The sequence below is a fragment of the Manis javanica genome, chromosome 3, assembly GCF_040802235.1.
Source record: "Manis javanica isolate MJ-LG chromosome 3, MJ_LKY, whole genome shotgun sequence".
Classification (NCBI taxonomy): domain Eukaryota; kingdom Metazoa; phylum Chordata; class Mammalia; order Pholidota; family Manidae; genus Manis; species Manis javanica.
In genome coordinates, this window is record NC_133158.1 from 12,651,524 (window position 1) to 12,669,475 (window position 17,952).

The window sequence follows — 17,952 nt, forward strand, 5'->3', positions numbered from 1 at the left end:
TCTTGTCCTGTCTCAATACCTTCCCTTTCCTCCTTACTCCCTTCTGATTGGGCCCCAGGCATCTTTCATTCTATTCCTTTTCCCCAAGCCCCACCACCACCTCCTGTGCACTGGTATTCTATTGCTATCTAACAAAATACCACAAACTTCATGCGGTAACATTCACTTGCTAACTCATGGTTCTGCAGATCAGATGTCTCAGATAGGTCCTGCACTTAGACTTGCATGAAGCTAAAATGAAGCTGCCAGCCTGACTTGGGTATTATATGGAGACAGGAGAGAGTCTTCTGCCAAGATCCGTCCATTTCCTTGCAGCTCTGGGACCAAGGTCACCTTTTTCTTGCTGCTCATCATCTGGGGATTTACTCTCACTTCCTGGAGGCTGCTCCCAGGTCCTTTGCACATGCCACCTCCAAATTCAAAGCCAGCCACAGAATTTCTCTCTTGCATCAAATCCTTTTCACACTTTGAATCTCTCTGACTTCTCCGGCCCCCAGCTGGAGAAAACTCTTGCTTTTAAACAACTCATATAATTGGTTTAGGTCCAGCCAGATAACCTCCCTAGTTCAATATCAACTGAATGGCAACCTTATCACATCTGCAAAATCCCTTTATCATGTAATGATGGGAGTAATGCTAGGGTGTGAGGATCTTGGGGGCCACGTTCTACACCCTGCTAGTCAATCTAAGGACAAACCGGGCATAAAAAACAGATAAAAGTTAGTGATTTCATCCATCTGTTGACAATGGAGGCACTCAAAAGTAAGCTGGCATAGAAATCTAAGGACACGGTTAGAGAAAAATGTTCATGAAAGGGAGGTCATGTTCATATTCTTTGATTCAAGTTATTTATCAGTCCTAGTTTTTAAGAGTCGCTGCCATCTGCTAAGGGCCTGCTATGGCTCAGCCACCTTTGAAGCTGGCATTATTTTTAGTTTTGATGATGAGTTGAAGACTCTAAGAAGTTCAATAATTCGCACAGGGGCTAATGAAAGAACCAAAATTTAAACCCATGTATGTGCAGTGCAAGGTCTGTGTACTCTCCAGAACGACAGGCTTTTTCCTTGCCAGAAAAGCCCACAGACAGAGCATGGGATTATCTATGTATCGGCCAGCATGCCTGATAAGGTGATCCAGAGAGTGTTTTCTGGTAAAATTAAGGTGATTCCATAGATGCCACCATGAGACAGACACTTTAGAATCGGAATTTGTGGGAATCATAACATTTTATGTAAGTCTGCTGAAGTGAAGAAGGCTGAGGGTAAGGACAAAATCAAAGAGGATTATGGTAAAAAAGGAGTTTCAGAGTGGCATTCTGAGCCAATATTTCTTCAAGCAGACTAACAGAAGATGAATGATTCAGATTTAGAGAGTCTTTGGAAAACAGGAGTGTGATTAAGCAAGCTATCTAAGTCTTGACAGCAACCCTGTCTTCAATGTTCAATTATCCTTCTCAAACTCTGATTCATTATTTGGTTCCTATCGTTCAATAAGATGTCTTGTCTAGAGAACTGAACTTAGTTCTGGTGTAATGCGCTTTCTCTATTCTTTCATGCCTTCTTTATTGTATCAGTCAGCCAGCCAATAAACATTTAGTGAGCACCAAGTATGTCCTAGGCATTTGTCAAGCATGCAAGATGGGATATCCCTGTCCTCCAAGAACTTCCAGCCAGTACAATGATTTCTGTTCATATTATTTCACCAGATGACATCTGAAGCAAGAAAATAAGTGTTGACTCGCGGTGCCATTTAGAAATATGGATGGAAGCAATGGAAATTGGGTTGGCCAAAGAATGGTCTTTTGAGAATTATTTCCAAGGTCTAATCCAGTGCTGTGCAGAACTTTCCATGGAGAAAGCACTTGCAATGTGACTAGTATGACAAAGGAACTGAATTTTTTACTTGTAATTACTTAAAATATAGTTATATATGCCCAGCGATTGTTGTAGTAGACTGTGTATAAAATGTACACACATCTGAAGCACTTCTTTCTATCAGTTATTTCTTTTACTGCTCCCCCTCACTCCTCAACTCCCAAATGTACCTTATCCAATATCTAAGTTATTTCCTCATGGAAATTAATCTTCTGAGATTAGTTTCTGATATCAGTATAAACACAGCAACCCAAACAATTTTTAGAGGTGGAACCACAAGGCAAAAGTGTATTTTTAAAGAAGCTGAGAAGGATTATTGGACTAAGAAGCATACCAAGGAGTGGAAAATGATTAGTTGGATCATATTATTTAAATCCTATGTCTAGGTATTCTAAGCAAACTCATCTCCTGACATTTAAAGAAAGTTGTCAACATTTACCCTCTTGTCCTTTGAGGAAACATGCCAAATATGCTTTCATTTCATGCTGTTTAGACAGTTGTTTTAATGCCCTTTTCTGATATTTTCCCTGAACACACAATTAACAGATTTCTACTAAGATGCCAGTTGCAATGAGAACTGTCTGTCACTTGTACATTGCTTCAACCCCAGCTTACTTATACTGCTTGGCAATCAGATCCTATAACAACTTTAAGCTGTTTCGTCCGGACAATAAACTATACGTAATTTCAGTCCAACCATTATTTTCTTTTTAGGGCAAGTTTACCTCTTCTGTTCTTAGCCTCAGCCAAATCTGCCATGCTACTCTTAATAGGCTATGAAATTTTTATGGTTTTTTGCCATTTTGCCTCTCTCAGGGCATTTTGATGCCAAAGATATCAGAGATACACTCCCTTTTCCTTCAGCCCGCAGCTTCTCTTAACCCGCTGCTTTATTAAGAGGGCACACATCTTTGGGAAGGAGCCCTGAGATTTTCTGATATGATAAGATAGACTATCTATTGAGGCTGTTGTTCAGACTCCAGTCATCATCCTCTCAAATACAGCAACCTAATAATTTTGTGTCCTTTGGGCACCGCACCACAATAAGGCCAGCACATAGCCCCTTTTCCTCTCAGGGCCAAATGAACAATAGTTGAGCTTAATGAGGATTTTGGAAAGAACTGTGGGCTCTCCAATACCATTTTAAAGTAACTTACTTTTTAAAACTACTCACATAATTTACAACATATTAAATTTTGGAATATGCAATGAAGATAATAATGTATGTATCTTATAACCTAGCAATTCCATTTTCAGGAATTGATCATTGAAAAAACATACGTATGTGCAAAAGAGGTACATTAAAGAAAATGCCAGGATTTAAGATTTGCAAAAGAGTTAGGACCATCTAAATGTTCATTTGTATGGGGCTTGATTAAGTTCATTATGGGCCATCCCTGTAATGGAATTAATTCACAGTCATTTGAAAAGATGGTGCAGATTTATTTATAAATGCTGATACTGAATTCTATTTGAGGTGAATTAAGGGGAAAAAAGGTGCAGAACAGGGTATTTAGTTTGCTCCTATTTGTATGCTCAAAAGGCTTATTTATACCAAGAAAAACTCAGATACACATGTATGTGCTTGTGTATATAAAAAAATTTTTTGGGCAAATATCTAAGAAACTATAAAAATGGTTATTTGAAGGAGATAGACATATCATTTTTGTATTCCATCTGTACTGTGATTTTTTTTGAAACCACGAGCATGTTTTAATTTTTCCAATAAAAAATTACTTAATAAAAAGACAGTAAGAATAATTTATAAGCCAACTACACAGAAAGTGTTTTAATATTTTGAAGCATATTCTTCTAAACTTCACTTTTACTCATATGCAGCACATGTGGCCATTCTGTGATTCACTTTTTTCCGCAAATAAAAATCTGTCATGTTAATAAATATACTTCTATTTTTTTGTTTTGTTTTGATAAACTTTACTGACAATAAAATGCAAAGACAAAAAAGTACACTCATTTTAAGGGCACAGTGTTTTGACAAACATTGGCAACTGTGTACAGTATCATTTTTAATGGCTACTAGAACTACTCCTTATTACAGTGATTTCTGTCTTTTGGGTCATAGAGCCTAGTTCAGGAATAGGTTCCATGAATGAAGTCAGCCTGAACTAAGCCATTCCTGGAATTTCTGGTGGAAATAGCATACTTCATTGCCAATTCCACATAGGTGGATGGTTAGGGTGTTTTAAATTTTGAACTGTTATAATTTTGACATAAATGCACACTTTTGTAGCCAGGTCATTGCACACATCCTAATCCAGTATTTTCTTAGTATAAGTACCTAGAAGTTCTGGGTGGAAGGACAAAAATGATATATTGCTAAATTTCCCTTAAGAGAGGGCATGCCAATTTATACTTCCCCACCATTCAACTCTCTTTTCATTCACCTCTTTACCTGTTATATTTTGTCACCTTCCGAGGTGCACCAGATAGATATTTGAGCACAGCTTACTAGCTGACCAAGTATACGGGAGGTTGGAGTGTATTTAAAATGATTCCACAAAAGGAAGATTTGTTTTACAAAGGAGGGCTGTTTGGTTCCACCTCCAGGCCCAAACAATTGTTGCTTGCTCTGCTCGGGGTTTGCATCATCCATTGGTAGGACTGGTCCTTTCTTCTCCCTTAGGTGGCTGTCACCCCCTCAAGTGGGCTTCCCTGCCCAGCCAGGTTACCTCTGTATCCTCTGCTCCCCTTCCTTACTTTATTTTTCTCCACAATACTTAACTCCTTTGACTTCAAAATATTCTTCTGTTTTGCTTATTCTATCTCCCTATGTTAAAACAGAAGCTTCCTATGAGCACAGGTGAGTGTTTTGTTAACTATTACGTGTGTACCAAGCAAAGTAAGCCTCTAATAATTTGTTGAATGAATGAATCATACTTTACAGTGTCTAACCACTTTTATATGTACTTTATCATTTGATCATCATAACATCCCTATGAGATGAAAAGTACTGATTCCATCCCTCATCAAATAGGGAAACTGAGTCTTCAAAGGGCCAGGTGATTTGACTAAGGTCATGCAGATCTTTTCTGACTCCAAGTCCACCTCTTTCTACCTCACTTGGAACCTCTCTAAGCACACAGTTACAGGCTCTATCTTTCTTCAAGGAAATTGTCATATTTCCCTCATGAGTGGATAAATAGTACAGGTTACATCAGTCGGGCCAGGGACTCGGTGGAGTAAAGGGATGACAGTGAGGAGACGTGAATTCTAATGCTGGCTCAGCCACGAGCTCACACATGCAGTTTTAGTAAACACTGTCTCTGTGGGCCTCTGTTTCCTCCTTCACTGGATGAGGAGGCCAGACCAGATGGTCTGAGGTGTCTTCCAGCTTTACTGTCTAATGACCCTAAAGGGAAATATCCACCATTGATAAACAGATGCTGTCCATCAGTGGAGGCCAACCCAGTGCATTTAAATTTATGAACCCAAATTGTCTCCAGTCTGTCTTGGCTCTAAAAAGGCCTCAGTGCAAGAAAATGGATCATCACCTATGTGTTTGCTTATCACAATAGAAAAGCATCAGGATAAAGTACTAATTAAACAGAAAATCCCATTCCTGGAATGGGGAATCCCAAGCTTTTGTAAGTTACAACATTCTGCTTAGGTACTTTGCCAGACTGAGGCATACCTACTAGTCAGGTTTCTTTTAGTCACAAGAGCTGGAATCCAGACTTTAATTTACACAAAAATGGGAATTCACCAGCACACAATCCTGAAAATTCCAAGGGGATATTAAATTCCAGTTAGGGCTGGACCAGGGGCTCAAGGAAAGGCATTCGAACTTCTGCCTCAGCTCTACATTCCTCTCTCTTGACAAGTGGCTGCCAGTTGCTCCTGACTTACATATTATCCTCCTAGCTTACGTAAGCCTTCCCAGGATTCCCATCAGAAGTGTCAGGCATGGTTCTGATTGGCCCGGCTCATCCCCCGGAGATATTTTCTACATCCAGGGAGATGGAATATACAGACTGGCAGGGTGTGCATGGTTCACCCGCCTTGGGTTGTAGTGTTCAGTCTTGTCTCATCCAGATCACATGAGCTGAGACAGGAGAGATTCTTTACATGAAAACAAAGGTACTTACACTAGAAGAAAGGGGGTGTGGGCTGGGCAGGAAAAAAAAGAACAAAAGTTCACTGTCTTTCTGCCAATCCCTCATCTCCTTCCCTCTACCTCTCCAAACAGCTGCAGGATATGGATTTTGTTCCTGTGGTGGTGGTTATGGTTGTTGAAGAATTAGAGCGTTTAAAAATTCTTTTGGTTCTGACCTACTCAGGGACGGAAGGGAATTCCCTCACCCCCCATAAGGTCCCTGGAGATACCCAGTGCTGTCCAGACACACAGCTCCTTGTCACTGTTTTACAGAAACAGCCATAAATGCTTGCTAGGAGCTGCCCAGGCTTGCTGGAAATGCAGCAGGATGCGATGGACAGAAATGTGTCTCAGCAAGATATTCTAGGGGTCAGACTGCTAATGGCCCTCGTGTGCAGGCCCAAGGACTGATACTCAACAGAGCTTGCCAGCATTCTGGGAGCTGGAAGGCTTACCAGTGATAATCTGGAATCTTGAGAAGAGCCAGTCAGTCAGGGCCTACAGATCTGAAAGGACGGAAGTTCCCGTGTCCTTGTTTCCCCTTCAGAGGATGCAAAAAAACAAGCTTCATACCAACTGACTTACTTCCCCAAAACACACACGTAATCCAAAGACGACTTCAGTGTTTTAGAAAATACTTTGTCATGTCTTAGGAGAGAGGACTGGTAGTGGAAGGGTGAAGTAGTGACAGGAGACTGACTGATTAGACCGTCCTCACTGCTTTGTCTGCACGCGCATGTTCTCAACCACGGCGGCACGTCGCGCATGCCGCAGGCCGTGTCAGGCTCAGGGAGGACAGCCCATGTCCCCCGGTGTTCCTGCTCTGATTATGGCTTTCAAAGACCAAAGCTTAAGAAACCATGGGAGTATAGATTAGGGGTGGCAAGCTACCTGTAGGCCAAATCTAGCCTATATCTACTTTGGTCAGTAAAGTTTTACAGAAATAGACTTGCTCATTTGTGAAGGCTTTCATGCCTCAGTGGCAGAGCAAAGTAGCCTAAAATAGTTACCAGCTGGATTTTCAGAGAAAATTTTCCGGTTCCTGATGTAGACTATAGTACCTATCCCAGGGTGGTGGTGGGATCTGGGGGGGTAGTCCAGAGGAAGTACTACCAGGGCTGAAACAGGAAGGATGCAGTAGGAGTTAACAAGGCAAGGCTGAGAAGTCAGGGGAGGGCAAGGCAGACGGACTCCTTGTGCAGAGAGAGGGGGATAAGAGAGAGCATGGTAAGTCCTGGCACAATTGGGATGTGCACAACTACAAGAATGGCTGGGCCAGAGATGCAGGCTGTGGCCAAATGATGGTGATTCAGAAGTCAAGACGGGCCTTGAAAGTTGTGAGCAGGGAGGGGCTGATCAGGTTTCCCTTGCAGCAAGTTCACTCCACAGTAGCGTGGGGATGGGCTGAAATAGGACCGCTTCCTTCCCCTTCCATTCTCCCTTCCTCCACTTCTCAAAACATTTAGCTTCTCGAAAGCTAGCCAGTATTAATGTCCGAAACCATCCAGTCTTTGCCCTGGTGGCCAAGGCATATCCCCGTGATCTCATGGCCCCTCTGTTCCGTGATGACCTGGTCCTTCCACACTCAGGGCTGCAGCCTCCTCCTCCCGCGGTATAATGCAGGAAGGAGGAGGGAGGTGGGAGGCTTAAGAGGCCATTTCTCCACTTGGCACTTGCAGCCCCCTCAAGCTCCAGGCTGAAACTTGAGTGGCAGTAATTGCATAAACAGTTTGACCTAATAGTAACAGAAGAACTAGGCCCAGAGCAGAGAGTCGCATTGCCTTTTTCTCAAAGTGACTTCGCTTTTTATGCATTATGATGCAGCAAGGCCACAAGGGAGCCAGAGAACTACAGGGCAGTGACTTTGCCTGGCAAGAAGGTGAGACTCCAAGGAGCAATTGTAATAGTCATGCTATGGAAGGGACATGGAAAAGAATAGATGGAGATCGGATCTGGGTGGGGGAAGTCAGAGGGAGGCAAGAGGGAAAAAAGATGTATTTCCTATTTATTTCTGAAAGTAAGATGAACCTTTATGAAACGATTACCAGCTATCTCCTGTCTTCAGGTTGGAATTACATAATTCCTCAGTGTATTGTGGGCTTCCTCTTCTTTATTTATATATTAAAAGAACAAAACATTCTTTCTAGAGGCATAATTTTGGTCCCTTTACTTATGAAGTTACTGAATTTAAAATTTACTAAAGATTTCCGAATTCATGAAAATTCCTTCTTTGAAACTTTTTAAATCTCCATCTCACCAGGAAGACCTAAAAAACCTGAGTTTCTAATTCCAGGCAAGCCTCTGCACCAAAGCCTCATGCAGACGTGTATGTAGCATCGTCCTGTTTCTCTTCTTCTCCCTCTTTGCTATGAGCCGGGCCTTCCATGCAGCTATGTGGTTCTGATATTCCCTGTCAGGTGTTGAATGATAACTGAGGTATTATCCAATATGGATTTGAACATTCTCTTGAGGTGAGAAGATGGTCCCGGTTCCAGGAAATGGGTATTCAGAGGGAGTGGAATCACAGTTGGCTGCATACCTGGCTGACACTGGAGGGCAAAACGGTGTTTTTCACTAAGTCCATGTTCACAGCACTGCTGGGAGGACCACTGCCCTATCCAGAGCTGGTACTTACAGACAGTTCTCAGTGATATGTTCAGAAGTTGGTGGGCAGGGGCAGGAATAACCACACAGCAGATGAACAGAAATCCTTCAGAGGCGACTCTCTAATGCATTGCCGGCAGCTTTGGCCTTCCCCTTTAGGCTTCACGTAATACGTTTGCATTTCCTGTGCTGCCTTATTCACTAAGCAGCTGGAAGTGTAGGGAAGCAATTCAAGAAGGAAGAAAATGGTCCAGAGAAAAGTCAACACATATGTGAGCCAGTTATGGCCCCTGACTGAGGTTTGTTCCTGTTCTTCTTTCCCTCCACCAAATTTCTTCTTCTCCTTTCTCTGTACTACATGGGGGTGGGGATATCCCTGAGAGATCTAGTGAGTATTTTGTTTTGTGATGGGATGGAATAATGGCTTCATTGTTGAATAGATGTAAGAACTCATCATCTCAAGTGAGATGAACAGAAGTGCAGCTCCGGATTCCCTTGTGTCTAACCTCAGTGAACCTTCAACAAGTGATTTCCCCTCTCTGAGCCTTACTTTTATCAACTATCCCACAATGAGGGTTGTGGTCCTAACTCACTCCACAGTGGTTTTGAGATGATTCAATCAGATTCAGCTCTGTGTCTGAGCACTGTAATTCTACTCCCAAAATCAAGTATCTTATATAAGACAATACTGATATAACAAGGTGACATGTTTACAGCACCGTGGGCACTGTTCCTACCACCAGGATTCCCACCCCCAGTGTTCCCAAGTTGCCCCAGCCATCCCTTCCTCACCTCTTTGTGGACTACCCCTCAAGCATAAGCCACATAGGAGGCAAACACAAACAGCCTGTAGGCTGGGAATGGAAAGGTAGGGAAGTAGACAGTGGGCCAAATTTTAATTCAATAATTACTTAATAAACTCATACCATACTCCAGGCACAATGACAGTGTGGAAAAAGTCATGGAGGACACAAATATGATACCTGCCCATGAGCACAGAACTCTTATAATCAGGATTTGGGCAGAATGTGAGAGCATAGGGAGGATATTTGGCCATACAAAGAGAAGCCAGAGAAACATTAGGAAGGAGCACGTGGAGATGGAGGCATATAAAACACATAGTTAGACCTCAGGCCTTACTTTTAAAATGCCCCACCTCTCACCCAATATCCACCTCCAATGCCACATCCTCTGAGTCCTTCAGTAACAACCAAGCAAGACAGAAGGGATCTCCCCGTCTGCTTCTCCCTCTCATTTTCTCTCCATCCCCCCAAGTGTTAAAACCTTGTCTGTAGAGCAGTCGTTGGGCACTTTCTCTAAGCTGCTTTCATTATTTCGATCAGCTATCTCTGCTGATTAAATATCACTTGTCATTTGTGTGGGCTCAGTATTTCTTGAGTGATGGCAGCCGCACAATCGAACCAAAGAATCTCCAACGGCATCCGCCTACTCAGGCAACCATGTGCTTACAAACACAGCTGCGTATGAAGTATGATGTCCAGGACTATTTGCTGTTTCTCCCCACACATTACTGCTAAGTGCTCTTGAGGAGACAAAACAAGGGAACCTCAACATGACACCAGAGGTGCAGCTGTGTTTCTAAATGCCACACTGGCTGGGAGTAATTCAAAGTTTATATTAAATTCCTCTCAGTATTAACAAGGTGCCGAATAAACTGTTTACTGATGAAGCCTATGCCTTCAGATAGGATGAACTCCTCTCAGTAGCTTACATTTTACACTGGCAAAGCAAGGACTCACAGCCAGTATCCTTGGGGGCTTGGAGTTCGTTTATCTTTCAAAGAAACCAGTTACAACTGAAACTGTTCAAATACAGCCCAGAACAGCACTTAGCTTCTGCCAGAGAGGCTAGGACCTCGGCTCTCAATATGCAAACACTAAGAATGTTTGTTTCCATCTTCTTTACCAGGAAGATGAATGTAGTTTCCTCTTTGAAGAAGATCATCTGAGGCCATTTATTTCCCTTGACTTCAAGAAGAAGCTACAGAGAGGGACCAATGGTGTTTAAAAACTGGGTCCATTTTGTTAGCAAGCAGCCTGAAGGCCACGTGCTAATGTTGTGAGGCATTAATAGGAATTCCCAGGTTCTAATCTAGCAGCCAGACTATGTCACCAGAAGCTGGCCATGTGTGATGAGGAAGGACCATTTCAGTGGACTTATTTCTATGTCTATGAAAGATCTTCCTTGAACTTTACCCTTGTAGACTTGGGTGGACCTTCAACTACTTTACAGACAGCTAAAAACTCTACAGGCAGTGTGGATTTCACTTCTGCTGGGTCTTTATTTTGTTCTTGTTTGTCTCCTTTTGATTTAATAAGATAAAGGCAAAAAGTTCTAGAACATAAGCCTGGTCTCTTAATCTATCTTGGTGACATTTACATATAACTGAAAATTGCTATAAATCTTTCTTAACCTTTTTGCTGGTGAATTGCTAGAAAATGCTGGAACATTTTATTTTGGCCTGGCCCCGGCTCCATTTAAAAATGCCAGACACAGCAGGGCTGGATTTGTTCATGTCCATTTGAAGACAAGGAAGCAGAGGAGGTCGTGTTAAGGGGCTTGGAAATGGATGTGGGGAGGGGGTGAGACATGAGGGAGGGCCACAACAAATCCCTAACAAAAGGTAGTTTATTTGTTTTACTAAATACGCCTTTTAGGAAAAGGCCATTTATAATCTTCCACAAGTTAAAACTGAGGGGAGACTGCAAAGGTGGAATTGCTTTGCTTTTCTAATTCAAGTGGACTTGGAGCATCTGATCTTCCTGTGAGAACTCAGCAAGGAAAAAGAAGCCTACCTCTCCAAAGATCATTGAAGGGGGAAAAAAAAAAGGTGATGATGATATAAAAATTGTATTCACAAGGGAGTGACATGATGAAGAAGAATGAAACTGGAACTTCATCTCACTCCATAGACAAAAATTAATTCAAAATGGATTAAAAATGTTAAGGCCTGAAACCAAAAAAACTATTAGATGAAAACATAGGGAAAAACCTCATAAGGTTTGTTATGACACTGCAATTAGTGTTGGTATATACTACATACCTACCAATAAGTAGCTCTAAAAATTGTATTAGGCATTTTAGTATCACAGATGACAAATAGGTTTTATTTTTGGTGTCAACTCTGGGTAATTAGTTGTGACTACCTGGAATACTTTGTTTAGAACAACTGGGAGACTGAGACGAGGCACAGCTGAAAATAGTAGAGCGATCAATTATTGACGTCTGCCACTGGCCCCAAATGGGGGAGTGTATTTGCCATCCTGAATCTAGTAAAAAGGTCAAAGAATGTCAAGAGACTTGGTCTTTCTGCCTCCAATTAACTGGGTAATTTTGGAACATCTTTTATTCTCTATAGACCTCATTTTCTCCAATGTAAAATGAATGAGCATAATTTTATGATTTCTAAGGTCTCTTTGAGTCTCAAAGTTCTGATTCTAATTTTGAAAATATTGCCAATATTTCACAGGTTCGGAGCGTAAATACATTTTTATAAATGTTTTCGCATTAATACATTTACGTGCAAGAAATTGGTTTATGGCCCTCTTTTGAAAAACAGCATCACCTAAGTGAAAGGGTCTGTAGGTCACTAAGTGAAGCAGTGCTGAAGCTTCCTCTTACCTGCTGCGTGCTTCTATTTCAGTCAAAATTTCACTGAGCCTCTGTTTGATCACCTGCAAAATGGAAGAAAAATTATTTATATCCTCTTCTGACTGAGATGTGGAATAATTAAGTCAAATTTTCTTAGTGCTTGGGATTTGTCAGAAGACAGATATTAATGTAATTCTAAAGTACAAGTGTTCATATAAAAATGTCACCCAGAAATTGTTCCTATGATATGGTATACATTAATAGCCATTTGATATAAGACAGCTTTATTACAACAGAGCAATGCTTTCAAAAGGAAAAAGAGACTGGTTAAAAAAAAAAAACAAACTCAGACTTAATCATTTTCTTTTTAAGCTGTGCTTTCATTTTCCTTAGTGTAAATCCTACCGTAAGATTAAAAACATGATCAAAAATGAAAGAAGCATGGTATTGTGGTAGTCCACTTGGCAAAAATGGCTCCCAGCAGAGTATAAAGAATACATACACAATACATTTGCTACTTCAATATACTTAAAACCAACATGCAGATGAAAATATGCAAAAATGACTCTACAGGAAGTTGAAATACCTTGTTCCCATAAATAGTTATGACAATTGATCCTAGTGCTAGATTCTGTTCCTGTGAACAAAGTCAGAACCTGAAAGACGTCATATTATTCCTCAAAGCCAACATTCTGAAGAATGAATGAGTAGACAATGGAAAAAATGGGCCTGAACTCTCACCTGGGACATACTTGTAGGACAGAGAAGAAAAGCCAAGATAGGTAAATAGAAGTGTGGTATTGTGGTAGTCCACTTGGCAAAACAGGATCCCAGCCATTTTGGTTTCTTCCTCATCACTTTGAATCAACAACTTAATCATGGAAATAGAAAACAGAATTTGCCACCACTTACCCCATTTAAATATATTTCTTACTTTGTTGCTTAACCATGGATTCTAGGCAGTAATGAGGAACATAACTACATAACTGCAATGGCTATTGCAACGAGACTTTAGAATAGAATCTTCCTGACTCAGTTTCAACTGACATGTCCATATGACAGATTCAGAATAAACAAGGTGAGCAAGACAAATACGCATACACAGATTTTTAGAGGAAATAGCCAAACCTAATCCAGCAGTCTTGACAAACTGCCCTCCACCTCTACCCCAAGCCTGCCTTTGAGTACACTGAAGAAGACAGACTGTGGGGAGTGGGGTATGTGAATAGATGGGTCAAGAGGTTTTCCGAGAATTGATGCATCCTGTGACTCTTCATCTTGCTTTTTGTTTTCTGGAGGGTTTTGTGGGGGATATTACCACTAACCCAGGGGTCAGGAAACTATAGCTTGCAAGTCAGATCTGGCCCACTGGTTGTTTTTGTACAGCCATGAGCACAATAGTTTTTACATTTCTAAACTGTAAAATGTGGGGGGAAATAAAAAAATATCTTGTGACATCTGAAAACTGTTTCAAATTTCAATAAAAATTTCAGTGTTCATAAATCAAATACTATTAAATACAGCCAATATAGCCATGCCATATTTTTCTTAAAAAAATGAGATACAATTGGTATATAACATAATATTAGTTTCAGTTGTACAACATAATTTGATATTTACATATAATTTTATGTGTGTATGTATGTGTGTGTGTGTGTGTATATATATATATATATATATATATATATATATATATATATATATAACATCTTCTTTATCCATTCATCCATTGGTGGACACTAGGTTGTTCTCATATTTTGACTACTGTGAATAATGCTACAATGAACATAGAGGCGCATATTTTCAATGAATGATTTCATCTTCTTGGAGTAAATACCCAGAAGTGGAATAGCTGCTTAATACGACAGAACTATTTTTAATATTTTGAGGAACCTCCATGCTGTTTTCCATAATGTTTGTAACAATTTACCTTCCCACCAATAGTGCACAAGGGTTCCACTTTCTCCACAACCTCACCAACACTGATTACCTTTTGTCTTTTTGATAATTGCCATTTTAATAGGTGTGAGGTGATACCTCATTGTGGGTTTGAATTGCACTTCTCTGATGATTAGTGATGGTGAGCATCTTTTCATGTACCTGTTGCCCATCTGTATGTCTTCTTTTGGGAAATATTTACTGAGGTCCTTTTTTCATTTTTAAATCACATTATTTGTTTTCTTGCTACTGAGTTGAGTTCCTTAAAAATTTTGGATATTAATAACATATCAGAGATATGATTTGCAAATATTTTCTCCTATTCATAGGTTACGATTTCATTTGTTGACAGGTTTATTTGCTGTACAAAAGTTTTTAGTTTGACATAGTCTCACTTATTTATTCATTGCTTTGACTTTTGGACTCAGATCCAAAAATTCAGTGCCAAGACCAATGTCAAGAAGCTTATCACCTATGTTTTCTTCAAGGAGTTTTATGCTTTCTTCAAGGAGTGTTACATTTAAGTCTTTAATCCATTTTGAAGTAATGTGTGTGTTTGGTGTTAAGACAGTGGTCTACTTTCTTTCTTTTGCATGTGACTTTCCAGTTTTCCCAACACCATCTATTGAAGAGACCATCCTTTACTCATTGGGCATTCATGTTTCCTTTGCCATAAATTAACTGAAAATATGTAAGTGGGTGTAAAACTTGGCTCTATTCTGTTCCATTGATGTCTGTTTTTATGCCAATACCATACTGTTTTGATTACTATAGTTCCATAGTATAGTTTGAAATCAGGAAGCATGATGCCTCCAGTTTTGTTGGTCTTTCTTAGGATTTCTTTGGCTATTTGGGGTCTTAAGTAGTTCCATATGCTATCTGTATGAAATTAGAACTAGAAATATTTGTTTCAGTTCTGTGAAAAATGACATTGAAATTTTGATAGTGATTGCATTTAATCTGTAGAATGATTTAGGTAGTATGGATATTTTAACAATGTTAATTCTCCAAATCCACAGGGACAGTTATGTCTTTCCATTTATTTGTCTTATTCAAATTCTTTCATCAATGTCTTAAAGTTTTCAATATGTAGGTATTTTTACCTCCTTGGTTAAATTTATTCTAAATATTTTATAATTTTGACTAGAGTTGTAAATGAAGTTTCTTTCCTAATTTCTCTCTCTGGTATGTTGTCTCATTAGTGTATAAAGATGCAACAGATTTCTGTGTATCAATTGTCACTCTGCACCTTTACTGAATTAATTTTTAATTCTAAAAGTTTTTTGGTGGAGTCTTAGGGTTTTCTATACATAGTATCATGTTATCTGCAAATGGTCACAGTTTTACGTCTTCCTTTCAATGTAGATGACTTTTATTCCTTTTTCTTGCTTATGGTAAGGACTTCCAACAATATGTTGAATAATAGTAGTAAAAGTGGGCATCCTTTTCTTGTTTCTGGTCTTAGAAGAAATGCCCAGCTTTTCACTATTCAGTATGATGTTAGCTGTGGGTTTTTTAAAAAACGTGGCTTTTATTATGAGGTATGTTTCCTCTATACCCAATTTGTTGAGAATTTTTATCATAAACAGAAGATGAATTCTGTCAAAAGTTTTTCTGTATCTATTGAGATGATTATATGATTTTTAGCCTTCATTTCTGGATGTTGAACCATCCTTGCATCCCTAGAACAAATCCCACTTGAACGTTGTATATGATTTACTGTTGAATTCAGTTCACTATCATTTTGTTGGATATTTTGCATCATGAAGAAACTGGTCTATAATTTTCCTTTTTTTTTGTGTGGTGCCCTTGTCTGACTTTGGTACCAAGGTAATGCTGACCTGGTAAAATGAATCTGGAAGTATTCCCTCCACTTCAGGTTTTTGGAGGAGTTTGAGAAACACAAATATTAAGGCTTCCTTGAATGTTTGGTAGACGTCAGCAGTGAAACTGTCTGGTCCTAGATTTTTGTTTGTTGGAGGGTTTTTAATACTGATTCAATTTCCTTACTAATAATTGGTCTGTTCAGATTTTCTATTTCTTCATGAGTCAGTCTTGGAAGATTGTATATTTCTAGGAATTTGTCTATTTCTTCTATATTGTCCACAGTTTGTTGTTATGCAGCCATACCCCTTTATTTATATATAATCTATGGCTGCTTTGGTGCTACAAAAGAAAATTGAGCAGTTGACAGAGACTGGTCAGCAAAGCCTGAAATATTCATCATTTTGGTCTTTACAGAAGAAGTTTGCTGATCCTTGATCAAACCACAAGCCTGGTGAAAAGAGCTTTTGAGAGGCACTTGGATAACTTTGAAATGTGTTCCTTGTGTTTGGGATACTTTCATGACTACTGTCTGATTCAGGCCTGAAAAACACTGACTACAGGGACTGTGGTTCAGGATGTCCTCCTTCCAGAGAAAATGAAGACCGGAAAAGAGTTACCCAGCTACTCTGGTACTAGCTCTGGGAGAATGCTGCTGGCCTGTATTTCCATAATATGTTGGGGAATGGGTGCATGAGCATTTCCCAAATATCAAACATGGGAACATATGAGAAAGGGCTCAGATGAACTCATCTTGACTACCTGGAGAGGGATCTCCAAAAGAAGTGGCAGGATGTGCCCCATTAGAGGCCTGAGGCTTCAGGAGGTTCACACAAGAAACCATCTGGAATAGCCAATACTTCACTTTTTGGCCAGTGCAAAAATTGCCCAATGAAGTACAAGCCTTTCTATCCTGCTATGAGATAGCAGGCAACAAAGAAAAGGTGATAGGGAAGGTGTGAGGTGATGAAAGCTAGCCATGCCCTATCTATTCTCTCCAGTTTTCCTAAGGTTATTGATTCAAGTTTTAAAAGATGGTGAAAAACAGAAATAGAGTTATGTTTTATTAATGTCAAGAGTCATCCTTTTCCAACATATCACTAACATTATTTACTGAGCAATTCCAATATACAAGAACTCTATATCCATATTCTAATTTAATTATTGTAACAATTCTATGACATTGATATTAATACACCCACATTTTATGTGAAGAAACAAAACTTCAGAGTTCAAGTGATATACCCAAAGTCTCATGCCAGTGGGTGGCAGAATCAAGATTTAGTCCACTGGCTGCCCAAATGCATGCTCTTGCCATTGTATCCTGGGGGGATATGCCACTTTTGGTGCTATATTTATGTCCAGAGTCTATACACGCCATGATGACAGTGTTCATCAGGCATTTTTGTACTAAATAAATGGTTATCATTTTTATTTAAAGTGGCCAGCTAATGGTTTGATTTCCTGAGGTTCATTCTGATCTCTTTACATCACAAAGTACAAAATTTAGTTCACAGGCCAAAGGAGGCAAGCTCTAACAGTATGTGCATAAATTGTTCACAGACTTCTTGGAAATATTTGGGAGCCATAGTTGAGAATAATACATAGTCTACACAACAAGCCAAATCAATGAATATCCTGGGGGCACAAAGGAGCTATATTTTCAGTTCCTTAACCAAACCTAGAATTGGTAGATTAATTTTTAAATGTCCAATCTTATTTTTTCAGCTAGGTCACTATTTAAAATTCAATAGGCATATTAGATTAAGAGGATAACCTTTAATTTACTCAGGTTCAAATTCAACTATTTTTGCTATTCTCATTTGAAACTGGTAATAGCTTTTGAGAGAGGAAAGGATTGGGTAGTTAGAGAATAAGACATGGGGAAACATTTTTAAAAAGGTTTTTATCTGGACATATTTCCTCCCAAGTAAGGTGAGCTCACTAAGTTAAGTTAAATCTCACTAAAGCATGATTTTCCAATTT

General features: G+C 39.6%; 2 long non-coding RNA genes across 23 annotated transcripts in view; one reads left to right on the plus strand and one right to left on the minus strand.

The window, feature by feature from the left end:
* LOC108391663 (uncharacterized) overlaps window positions 1-17,952 on the plus strand; it is a 284,047-nt gene that overhangs the window by 65,608 nt on the left and 200,487 nt on the right. Inside the window, exon 4 of one of the 13 annotated variants that reach the window (XR_012128940.1) lies at window positions 1,706-1,840. The exons of the other annotated variants lie outside the window; for them this stretch is intronic. This is a non-coding gene — a long non-coding RNA (uncharacterized lncRNA). Of the gene's footprint in view, window positions 1-1,705; window positions 1,841-17,952 lie in introns of those variants that run through there. 13 annotated transcript variants of the gene reach the window in all.
* LOC118972528 (uncharacterized) overlaps window positions 1-17,952 on the minus strand; it is a 465,003-nt gene that overhangs the window by 59,130 nt on the left and 387,921 nt on the right. For all 10 annotated transcript variants that reach the window (XR_012128946.1, XR_012128950.1, XR_012128943.1 and 7 more), the window contains one exon: window positions 12,235-12,287. This is a non-coding gene — a long non-coding RNA (uncharacterized lncRNA). Of the gene's footprint in view, window positions 1-12,234; window positions 12,288-17,952 lie in introns of those variants that run through there.